We start from the raw sequence: 12,181 nt of genomic DNA on the forward strand, positions 1-12,181 counted from the left end.
GGGTGGATGTGCGGTTGTGGCGTGGATGGGGAGTGGTGGTGGGGGGAGAATTGCCGAAGCGAATGGGGAGCCCTCTGTGAATGAATGAGGTCGGGAGGTGGGGTGGAAGAAGTTGGGGGGGGGGGGCATAGAGACGGGGGATTCGGAGCGGCGGTGTCTGAGCCAGTCGCTTTAATTTTGACAGAAAAAAGCGAGGAGGAGGAATGAGGAGGTTATGGGACAACGCTGCAAACCGAAACAATATGACAAAATTAACAGATTCAAAATGACATCTTCTCTGTACAGACGATAATTACACACGGGTGAATGATTACTTGGAAACATAAAATCTGAAATGGGGTTTTAAAATATATAACATATATAACTGAGTTTACGCTTATGAAAAGATTATAAAAAAATACATGTCTTGGCTCCTAAACATTACAACAATGGATGTTGATTGGTGTCACTTGTGGAATTGTTCATATGCAAAATCTAGCTCCGAGGGAGTATAACGGCTTTCTCGGGGAACATTTTGGATAATCCCCCCACACCATATTTACCAGTAACGCTGCCTTAGGATAGAATAAAATTACGTGGTGGGCTGACGTTTCAGGCAATTGCCCCTACCGAGCAGAAGAGGGCTGCCTTTACGGCTTAGAGATCACACGTTACACCCTCGGGGCCCTGAGAAAGCTGGGAAATAGAAAGGAAATCGAGTTGCGAGTGTTTCACTTATTCAAGAAAACCTTGGCGAGCATCGGGTTCAGACTCCCTCCAAAACCGCCTTTGGAATTGGACACTTTACAAAATTTTCGTTTGGCTTTAAACTCATCACTTATCCTAACCTGCTTCAATTTTAACATCAACACAAACCCCTAACCACAAACCTGATCCTTCATGTGCAGCACTTCCAACAAAGTCCCGTAATTTCATTTTGGGGGTGCTGGAGGGGGTGGGTTATATTTGTTGGGTAGTAACGGTTTCGTCTTTCAGCTGAGAGGCTATCTCTGGGTCCTGTTGGACCCGCCGGCCATGCTGCAGCCTCGGCAGGCGATCGGCAGCATCTCTTGGTGCAGCCGGAGAAGGGGAACGCTTTAAATAACGCGTGGGTCGGTGGGGTCGCACTTGAGTTTACGAGTTGGGTGACAGCTGCTTCGGCAGGACCACGTTTAACACAATGGACCCATGTTCCCCGAGACTTTGAGAACCAGCAACTGGCTCCAGGCCACCAAGCTCTGTGTGGGGCCCTCTGCACGCACATCCCTCCCCTGTGCAGCAGCTGCAATTTTCTCTTTATTCTCGTTTAGAGAGAGAGACTCAAAGGCGGTAGAGGGATAGAGAAAGATGTTGGATCAGGTCCGAGTCCCGTTTACTAAGAAAATTCAGACACTCAGCCGTCGTACAGCAAGGAAGATCATGACAACATTCCCATGGAATGTGAATTAGTTATGAGCATAGTTTGATATCTCGTACACGCTTGAAATAAAACACATTGTAGAACTGTACTTAAGAATACAAATTTAGAGGTGGCTGGGTGGTTTAGAGGTCTGAGTGCTGAGAGTGAAGAGATTTTGGGTTCGAATCCAGGTTTTATCCGCCCACGATGTATCTCTGCCCACGATGTATCTCTGTCCACAATGTATCTCCGCCCACGATGTATCTCTGCCCACGATGTATCTCTGCCCACGATGTATCTCTGCCCACGATGTATCTCTGCCCACGATGTATCTCGGTTCCCCAGGTAAGTTGCATGATTGGCAAGCCCAGTCTCCAACGATTGCACGAAAATCTATAATATTCATTTGTTTTTATCTTAATTTGGCTTACAGTATTCTGCTTCTGAGACTGTTTATTGACATGCTGCAAACACGCTAATTAGGGCATAAAAAATGTTAACCCTTAGCAATGACTAAAGAGGTACGGTATATTTAAGTGACTCCAGGAATAGTTCTGCGACTCCATTTTCCAGGGTCATTTTCTGACACAGGGTGGTGCACTACTGGCTGCGCCACTCCGCCCAGAGATGTCTTCGTCTCGTGACATGATACTCATAGCCCAACTGGAATATAATTTGGTGGGGGAAATACATTAAACGACATCTGACGGAGGGGCAAGAGGTCATCACGGCTGAAGCCATCGATGTCACCAACATCTCGACGTCGCCGCTTCCAGCTTCCACGTCCTTTGGTGTTTACAGCGGCACACACCAACCTCCCCGGAGACGCAGCAACGGCCGCCGCACTCAAGCACCAAACCATCGATACGGGCAGCCACCCAGGGGCACGAACAGTCACTCGCTTCCATTTAACTGCAACAGTAAAGCCGCGTGTATAAATAAATGCGCGCTCATAACTTGGTGGGGGGGGGGGATAAATTCAACGGCGGGCGATCGGTCGATCGATCGTCGCGTTCGTTCGGTCGCGCCTTTTCAGAGGACCGAGCCCCGGGAGACGCGAAGCGTCGTGCGCGGAGCTCGGCGCCAAGTGAACACGGCTGACGGGTTACCACCTCCGGCACTCGGCAGCTGGAGCGAGGGTGCTGACGGTGGAGGTCGGAGATCTTGGACACCCCATCGGCAAAGTCGCGCTAAGGGTCTCGTGTACGGGGCACGGACTAGCGAATGGTTCCCCGTGGTTATTGGTTGAAGAGGCGCAGTGACCCGTTCTTTGCTAATGCTATCATTAATGACCGTTGCCACGCTATATGTAGTACGGCGCTGGCAACCTCAATTTAATGTGCGGTTATTCTCTTTTTGTTTCACCGGGTGTGCTATTGTTCGTGGACGTCTCAGAGCCGCATCAAAAACATGCTGTGGGTGTTCCAGAGACGTAGCACGCTCATAGTGACTGCGCCCCTCGTATTGAGTGGCGATACAAGAGATGGTCGATGATTTCAGCCGATAGAATGGCCGATGGAAGGACTTGAGGATCGGTAGAGTATAGAGGACCCTGGCAGCTAAGGTTTTGTTTCAATTGTTGCTGAGGCGGAGTGATTGGAGCCACTCCGCCCCATGGCTACAACACTAACTGGGCTGTGATGTCCCTAAAGCGACACATTCTGAAAATTATAGGCGTGGGCCCCACTCTGCGCTCGGCTCGCTCCCCGTAGAGAGCGTTTATTGCAGCGTCGAGGGATAAGAAAATATCTCGGCTAAAACGGATATCAACCGCCTCGAAGTGTGTACACGGACGGCATTGTTGCGATCGTTTTAGCTCTCTGTTAACATGCACGATTTAACATTCATGACAAAAATTAAAGCCGCGTAATTTTTGTAACTTTACATTTTGTGTGAAAATTTATGAAATGAAAAAAACCGCACAAACACAGCGCGTACCATCGCGCTTTCGCTCCGGCAGATCGTTTTGGAAAAAGTAAAAAAAATACGAGAACATCAAGTAAACATTTTTTTCCAATATGAGCTGCTGAACAAAAGGTGTTAATTTAAAAAAAATCCCACACATCAGCGAGCTGCCACCTGTGCAAGCGGCATTTAATTCCGTGAGCTTCGACTGCGTGCAGACAAGATTTATATATAACAAAAAAAAACTCCCCACGCATTTAATGGAAACCAAATGCAGAGAGAAAAAAATGTCACGCCGCTGTGAGCTTACCACACACTTTGTCTCTGTAGCTATTTTCACCCTGTCTTTTGTCAGCCTCCTTGAGCATATTTGAAAGCGATTGTGCCCGTGGTCGGTATGGATTTCAGACAAAACGTGAGGTCGTGACCCCCACGTTTCGTGACCTCTCTTGAAACGAACACCCCAGCGAGTGCTTAGGGTTTCGTTTCGCTGGCGGGTACGCGCGGGTTGGCTCCGGCCAGCGCGTGTTTACATTGAGAGATTATATATTGCTATCTTGTGAAGTGTCTCATCTATATTTTATATATATGTGTGTGTTCTCTGTTTTTATAGCACGCGATCAATGTGGACCATAATGATGCCCAACCGGGAAAAACATTGACTTCTGTATTTTACAGTCTGCTCTGCGGGGTTTATACTGATATATATTACTAAATGTTTATACGGTCAAATTCTCTTTGGGGCGGGGTGGCACAGTGCTCTTCACCCGTACTGACCTGAGTTCAATTCGCAGCCGCAAATGTAACACTGGCAGCAAGTGATATCTGAACCAGTATTGGCCTCCCTTCGTTCAGCGACCGACACTGATAAGTGTGATGAAGGATGGTCAACAAAACCCCATAACCATCACGGGGTGGGAAGACCTTCATCCAGAAGTGGATTGACAAAGTACTGTAAATTGTTATCATGAGTATTATAGACGACAATGTTTTCACGTTCTGTGTGCACACTGGGACCAGCTGGTTCCTGTCCCGGCAATGTGGAATTTCCACCACTGCCTGCCTTGCACAGCATCACGAATGGAGATGAGCACTGTTCAATGTAATTTTTTTTGCAGCTATACAATTTACATTACTGTATATTTCATGTTTTACTGAGTATTTGTTGTTAGTATACACTGCATACGTAATACATGTGGACAATTATAACTCGGAGTGGAATGACATTGTTTGGGGCGCCACGGTGGCGAGATGTTAACTACCTCGCCTAGCATACAGGAGGTCATGGTTTCGATCGAGACCCTGACGCTTGTATATTTTGAATTTGCGTGTCTCTCTCCCCGTGGTCGCGGGGAATTTTTTCTCCGCGTCCTCCGGGTTTTCCCTACACATTTAGAGTGTTTGGCTGCTATACATTTCCACATGACAAGCCACATCGTTGAGCTATCATTTGTGGCCAGGTCGCATTCTGAAAAAGAGCTACATAGCTCACTGGGCCTTACCTGGTAAAATAAAAAATAGTTAATAGCTAGTTTTGGCCGACTCATAACCCCACAACTTACAACAACACGCGGCCAACAGAGAACAAACCAGGTTCTACACCTGCTTAGCTTCCGAGACCCGACGAGGCAAGGTGCGTTGAGGGTGGCCGGGTCGTCGGCGGGATAAGCGGGGTCGCTTCGCTATCTCGCAAATTCAACTTTGCTCTCGCCCACACGGCGGACGTGTGCTTAGCGGTGGCACTCACGACCTTGATAATCATTAACGAACATCACCTGGGGAATGAGAGGGTGAGTCAAGGCAAAGGCGGGGTGACATCGGGCTGGAAGCAAACACGTGGAACGGCGCTGCGCGCGCTGATGAATTCATTTCTTCGGAATCGGCCGAGAGGCGTAGTAATTGTAGATAAAACGTGAGTAATTAACAAATAAAAAAAGACATTTGGGTCAATCAGGGAAATCCCTTCACAAGTTCCTGGTTAGGTTGATTAATGGCAGTCGAGATGTCGAGTGCGGATGGTTGTCGTATGTGCATGATGAAGCCAGCCAAACACATCAAATGAAGGCACTGCATTGGTCAGTGGTGCACAAGCACAAGCCAACAATTCTGAACCGCATTCCTCATGAACGCTGCCTTGTAACAGACAAGGCAGAATTGCAACAGCATGCTGACGTTGCAGGCTATGCCGTTCTTCGGCTCTAAAGAAGACACGATTGCCATCGGGCAGCGTTCATGACGAACGTTAAAGACTTTCTCTCGGCACGGTGGTCGCCTTCCACCGGCATGTACAAGCATGTACGTTGAACTTTTTCGCACCGTACGTAGCCAACCGTGCTAATCGGAGGTGCTCAACGAAGGAGTGGTTATAGACATTTCCAAACACGTTCCGAATTTACACAAAGCAACAGACCGAGCCCTCGGCGAGGCTTTCATTTCTTAAAGATTGTCAATAGCGCCATCGAACATCTTACATGTGCGATGATAGCACACGAGCTGATCGGGGTATCATACGGCCGGCGATTCAACGAATTCTTGTGAATCTGGGTATCGATGCGATTACATAATCGATTTTTTCTTTTTTTCATTGAAGTAAATGGTATCGCCTCTTGTGGCTGCAGGGGTCACATTACCCCGTTACATAACAGCATAAACAAATAAAAAAAGTGGATTCCTCCGCATGCACGAACCGACGTTGATATGTGCATCGATGCATCGATCTAACCCCGGTCACTACCCGGTAAAATATGCCAACGTTGAGTGACCGTTGGCCCAACGTTTGCCCAACGGTTCCGTGTTTGCTGGGGTAACCGCCACGTATACGCCGACTGCAGTATCCACGACGCGAGCTGAATACGAGACGCCTCGGCACCATCGCCAAGTGGCGAGAAGAGGCAAGAATGCGGCGCGGCGGGTTAGGGGTCCGCCTGGCGCGATGTCGCTGCGATTTCAACACACACAGAGACAGAGGCCGTTTCTGATCGAGGTGCCCCCAACACATTCGGTGAACCGAACCGTAACGTCACGTGCACGAGAAACGTCCTTTAATGTTTCAAAAAAAAAAACCCACTCGTGCGGCAAACCCCTGCGAAGGTGAATGTCTGTCAAGTCCAGGCTATTCAACGGCTCGGCAGCTTTGTCCCTAAACCATACCGACCACACCCTGGGCTTTATAGTAACACAGTAACGCTCATACTGTAAAGCCAACTGATGTGGCAGGGTGCCTCAGAGGGCAGGGAGCTGAGCTGGCACCTCTGGCGAAGGTCTGGGTTTGAATCCAGGTTTCCACCACCCGTGATGAAGCCGGCTTCTCACGTGCGGCGAGTTGATGTGCTCAGCCTGGCCACCCAATGAACTGAATTCAAAACAAAGTCCGCACCTGTCATGTGAAATTTGGCTTTTCGCTGAATTTTGGCTGAATTCCAGCTCTGAGAATTCAAATTATTGGGTTGAGTTCTTTGCAAGGAACAATCTTACAGCAGATTTGTGTGTGGGGAAGTGCCTCCCCCCCCCCCCCCACATACTGTGGAAATGTTAAAAAGGCCACTGCAAGGATTTTTCTGGAGAGATCCTGAGAAATATCGCTGCGATACTCCCAATTTGTCAAAACACTTCCCTTTCTGCTTCTTCCCTTGCACTACTCGACCTTGGAATCACCTCCCATCAGCTCTATTCCTGAGCTCTCATAAGCTTGCTCAATTCAAGGAACGTGTGAACTCCTGTTACAACTTTGATTGTGCTGTAACCCTTTCCCTAACCTACAGTTTGTATCGCTTTTATTTCACATTTCATATTCATGTCAGATTTTTTTACACGTTTTTGATTATCTGACCCTACATGCGATGCTCGCCCGAACCTTGTATCACTGTGCGCTGCATTGTGTTGCTCTATGACCCCAGGTCTCCTTTGAAAAACGAGACATTTAGTCTTGCTGGGCTCTCACCGGGTAGTGAATACAGACTATTTATATCTCTGTCTGCGTCAACAAGTATCAGGCTATGTAATTAAGCAGCTGACGACGAAATAAAATCCATATTATTTTCAGACAGCTTGCGAATAAATCAAATGAAGCGGACAAAATGAAGCAGTCGTCTCAAGCAGAATTTATCTTTTCAATTTCGCTTTGTATTGTTCTGTGTATTGTCCGTATATGGGCGGTGGTGGTGCGTGCATGGAGTCCAGCACTGTAGAGGTGAGAGTTGGTGGGTCGCACAGATGTTGCGAAACTCCCTTCCCGTGGGCATCAATGTGCCATATCCTGGCCTTCCAGGAGAAGGAGGTAGAGCAAATGTGGACTCCACCTGTTCCACCTGTGTGGAATATAGCGTTGCTCCCTCGCACACGTGGCTTTTCTCCATGCGTTCCATTTTTCCTCTCACGTGCGTGAACACTCATGAACTGTCCGATAACACCTTAATACCCACAGATGACTGATGAGATTGAGCAGTAATTTGGGACCAGCTCACCGGCTGATAGCTGCTACCTCTGCTGTGGTTCCTCGCTCCTCTGATGAGTCGTTCGTCCTCTCCCTTTGAGAGTGAGCGAATGCTGTGTGGCGCGTTACAAGTCGTCGTCGTTGTCATTATTATTGTTGTTACCGCAGGAGGAGATCAGTCGCGTTTCAGGTGATTCCGTTAACAGGACCCTGCGGGGTGGGCTGGTAGGAACGAATAACCAAAGAATATAAACATAATGTATTATTACACTTGGAAAGCCCCACTGAGTCAAAAGGTTTTTGTAGGGTCCTGCCAAGTGTTTTGCAGTAGGGGGCGATGTTGATACACGGACGGACGGACGGACGATATAATCTATTGGTGGTCTGGTCCACTTCGTTCCTACCAGTATAAGCTACCCCTCACCCTAACCCTGCTCCCATCTGGCAATTACACGCAGCAAGGCAAACGGAACCGACTTGCGAAGATTGTCGTTGAACGGGCGCGTGAGGAATCCTGCAGGTCAGCTATATTGTAACCGCTTTCAAAAAACAGATTTTTTTTTTTAAAGAAGAAGACTAAATAGCTCTTATTCGTTCCCCCCCCCCCCCCGCACTGAGGTGAAGGGATCACGTTTCAGTCAGATCGTACTTTTGAACAGCCAAACGCTAAGAGACGTATTGCCAACCTGGAGATGCTGGTATATCAATCAGCGATGCGGCATGTCGGAGGTGCTTTTTAGTTGTTGTTGCTGTTTTTGTTTTGAAGCCTGCAATACAAATCAAAGCACAGGTAATTAATCCCGTGGCACAAGCGTCGAGCAGGCTAAACGGCGGTCGTGCAGTCCCATTGACCTCAATCCGGACCACCCCGTTCTCAACTCCCTTTGACGTTGTCCACTGAATTTGATATTACGTCTCTTTCACTTATGTCGCTAAAGTGATCAAAACAAATACTTTTTTGCAGCAGGCAATGCATCCGATAGGCCGTCTAACACCGCGGAGATGGGGTGACGAAATTCAGCTCGTGTGGGTGCGCGAGGTGGATTGTTTGCATCGCAAGGACCGTGAGAGATTTCGCCCAGGATTGTTGGGGCGTTCATCCAACACTGTATTGATCGTGGCCGATGATGATGATGATTCTGTTCTTGTGTAAGATGGCAATAATGTTCAGGAGTCAAATATCTGCTGGCCATGACATGAGGACTTTAAGAGACAGAGTTCGTGTTCTTCCTTCATTGAAGGAGCGATTATCTGCACGTGTGTTTTATTTGTACATTGTGCGCAGGCTGAAGCTAATAATGTTGATAATGATGCCATTTATTTACCCATTAAAGCCTCCCTGAGCCTCAAGACTTCTCCAGAGGATCCTGCATTGGGATTGTTCACCAATTTTATTTTATTTAATGTGCCTCCATGTGTGAAGAGACCAGAATCATCGGAGAGAAACTGACACGTACACCGGGGAAACATTGAGCGTTCTGCACAGATAGATTCAAGAATCCATTGCTGTACGGCCATTTCCTGGCTACCTCATGACCCAAATGGTGTTCGCAGGCAGTCTCGCATCCAAGTACTAACCAGGCTGCATAGCTTCTGAGATCTGACAGGATCGTGCACATTGAGGCTGATGTGGTCATGGGCAGTGATCAGCAGTTTCAAACAAAATCTTTTTCACACCCAAAGCATTTTTTTTGCCGATTTCTTTTCCACACGAGTTCACTGTGGCGACTGTCATGCGCAGAACCGTTCATCGAGGCAGCAAAAGCACATTCTGTTATTTTATTATCTTTTCATGAGCAGCCAATATTTTTTCCTCCCCTCTTGGTAATTAAACTCTGCGCTAATTACACGCAAACTTATAAATTATGCACCATAGTAATTTTTAAAATTCATTTGTATGAAATATTTAACAACACGCGGTGCATTTGTCGATCGTTGTCATCATCATCGGCTCGTGGCACCTGTAGGGCACCTGAGACCAGTGCCAGGGGACGATGCTGTTGACGACTTTTCCATTTTCGTGAAATTCACGACTCATGTTCCTTAGATGCACGTGAATAAGTCATATTTAAAAAATACTTTTTTAACAACACGCTTTAATGAAATGTATCGTACGAGGAATGGCAGAACTCCACGACTCCAGGAAGTGGCCCCGAGGCTTGCCACAACGTTAGGGGCCGTGGTGATTTACAGCCATTTTCAGTTGAGCGTGGACAACAAGACCCAAGCCGAAACATAACATGTAAAAATGAATGTTTATAAATACTTTTTTTTTTTTATAGAATATAGTATTGTCATCAGTATGACATAAGTATAGCAAGTTTGCAGTCGCTACCACATTGGGAAGTGGGCTAAAATTTAGTTACAAGATTTGAGGATACGACAACAACAACAGACAGAGTGAATTCATTGAAAGCGTGTAAAAAAGATCGTTTAAATGTTTTATGTTTTATATTTATGATATAATATCGTATTGTCATCAGTATGACATAAGTATACCAAGTTTGCAGTCGATACCACATTGAGAAGTGGGTTAAAATTGAGTTACAAGATTTGAGGATACAACAACGAAGACGACAACAATGACAACGACGACAACAACAAACAGAGTGAGTTAAATAAAAGCGTGTAATAATAATAAAAAGGGGGCAAATCGACCTCAGAATAAAAATCTGCATTTCTCCTGGATAAATCCGATGGGCTTTGAAGCTCGTTTTCACACATGTCCAGTAGGGGCACGGGGTCACAAAGTAACAACAACAAACGATACAAAAAAAATGATAAGAGTGCACAGCATTCGGAAAGGTAAGCAAATTACTCAAAAAGAAACACGTAAAATAGATTAAATATATAAGTTCAAATTGCATAAGTACAGTCTGTTCTCCTATAACGCCGCGTGTTGTTTTCATAACGCGAATTGAATAAAGCGCGATGAATGTATTCGGGAACACATGTTTGTTATAAAGCGCATGTGAACCGGATATAACGCGCGAGTAGCAATACGCGGTTGTACGGCTGCCTCGGTGTGGCATCGCACAAGGCAGTGGGATGCTGCTGGATGCTTCTCGATACTACCAACGTGCCTCAGTCTTTGTTCAGCCTGCGTACGCATCTGACCGGTTATCACGGACTATACTTTACCCTCTATATTATATTTTTTTCTACAACGTGATTTTCCCATAACGCGGTGTTCTTCAGAAACGCAACTACCGCGTTATAGGACAACAGACTGTCCACCAATTCTCAAGCTTGGGCAAGGCAGCATCTAGAACGAGACCGATCTCACCAGATCTCGGGAGGTAATCATGGTTGAGTGCAGTTGTTAGTACTCTACTTGTGTGTGAGACAGCATGAGAATGCCAGTTATTTGCTGCGTTGGCAGCGGTGCTCAGACACGGTTAACGAACAAATCCGTCAACAACGCTTCGGCGTTAAAATAAGTAAGTAATCGGCGAGGTTTTATGCAATGACCCTTCTTCATAGCACATCAAATATACAACGGTTTATGTGTTATGAAGATAAGGCCATTGCCAAAAAATATCGCCGATTATATATATTTTTTCTTCGATGGCCACAGTGTTAATGACGAATGTCAATCTAGACTTGAAGTTTTCGTGACTGCAGGGATCCATACTCTGTGGTTCAGGTGGGACAACCACAGCAAGAAAACAATTGATGACGGACGCTTGTGTTGCGCCCGAAACGTCGTGGTTAAATTTATTTTATTTTTTATTACTACGTGACTTTACCGAAAGAACCAAAGAGTATTGACGAATGTGTTTGAGAATATCAGGTAAGCTTGCAAGGTGGCCAAATATGGTGGTGGAACAGTGGAGTGAATCCATCTGTATGTAAGGCCTCCTATGTGTGGGTTTTCTCTGGGTATTCTGGTTTCATATCACACAAAGCCGAACGTCACCAGAATTGGTCAAATCTCCCAATGCAGGATCCTCCGTAAAGAAAAAAATATAGAGTCTTTAGACTCAGTGTGGTTTCCTGGATAAAAGGCATCAGCATTCGTGTTACGATTTAATTGCATTGTCCACCCCAATCCTATTCTGCACCGAACACCGGTGAATGAAACTCGCAATTTCAGGAGGAACACAAGCGAAAGTGTTTGAATCGAAATCTCTCGCATCTCAACGAGCGGGGAACACGGCCGCCACGCAATTATTAAGCAGGTGCAGGGCGTAACATCGCACGCGCGAGCACCGACGCGTACGGGAAAGCAGGGGGTGAAACGTCGATCCTTGCACAGAGCGAGACGGCGCTCATGTGGAAGATGACGACGACGTCGACGAGGAGGAGGAGGATGTGGAGGATGAGGATGCAGCTGGGACGAGGCGTGGTGGTCATCCCCGATGGACGTCGCGTTCCTCGCGTTTCACTCAGCGTCGTCAAATTTGTCTCGCAGCTGTCCGCAGACCGCGCCCGTCTGTCCCTGAGCGCCACGATGCACCGGGGGC

Source organism: Lampetra fluviatilis, chromosome 13 (assembly GCF_964198595.1).
Source record: "Lampetra fluviatilis chromosome 13, kcLamFluv1.1, whole genome shotgun sequence".
NCBI lineage: Eukaryota > Metazoa > Chordata > Hyperoartia > Petromyzontiformes > Petromyzontidae > Lampetra > Lampetra fluviatilis.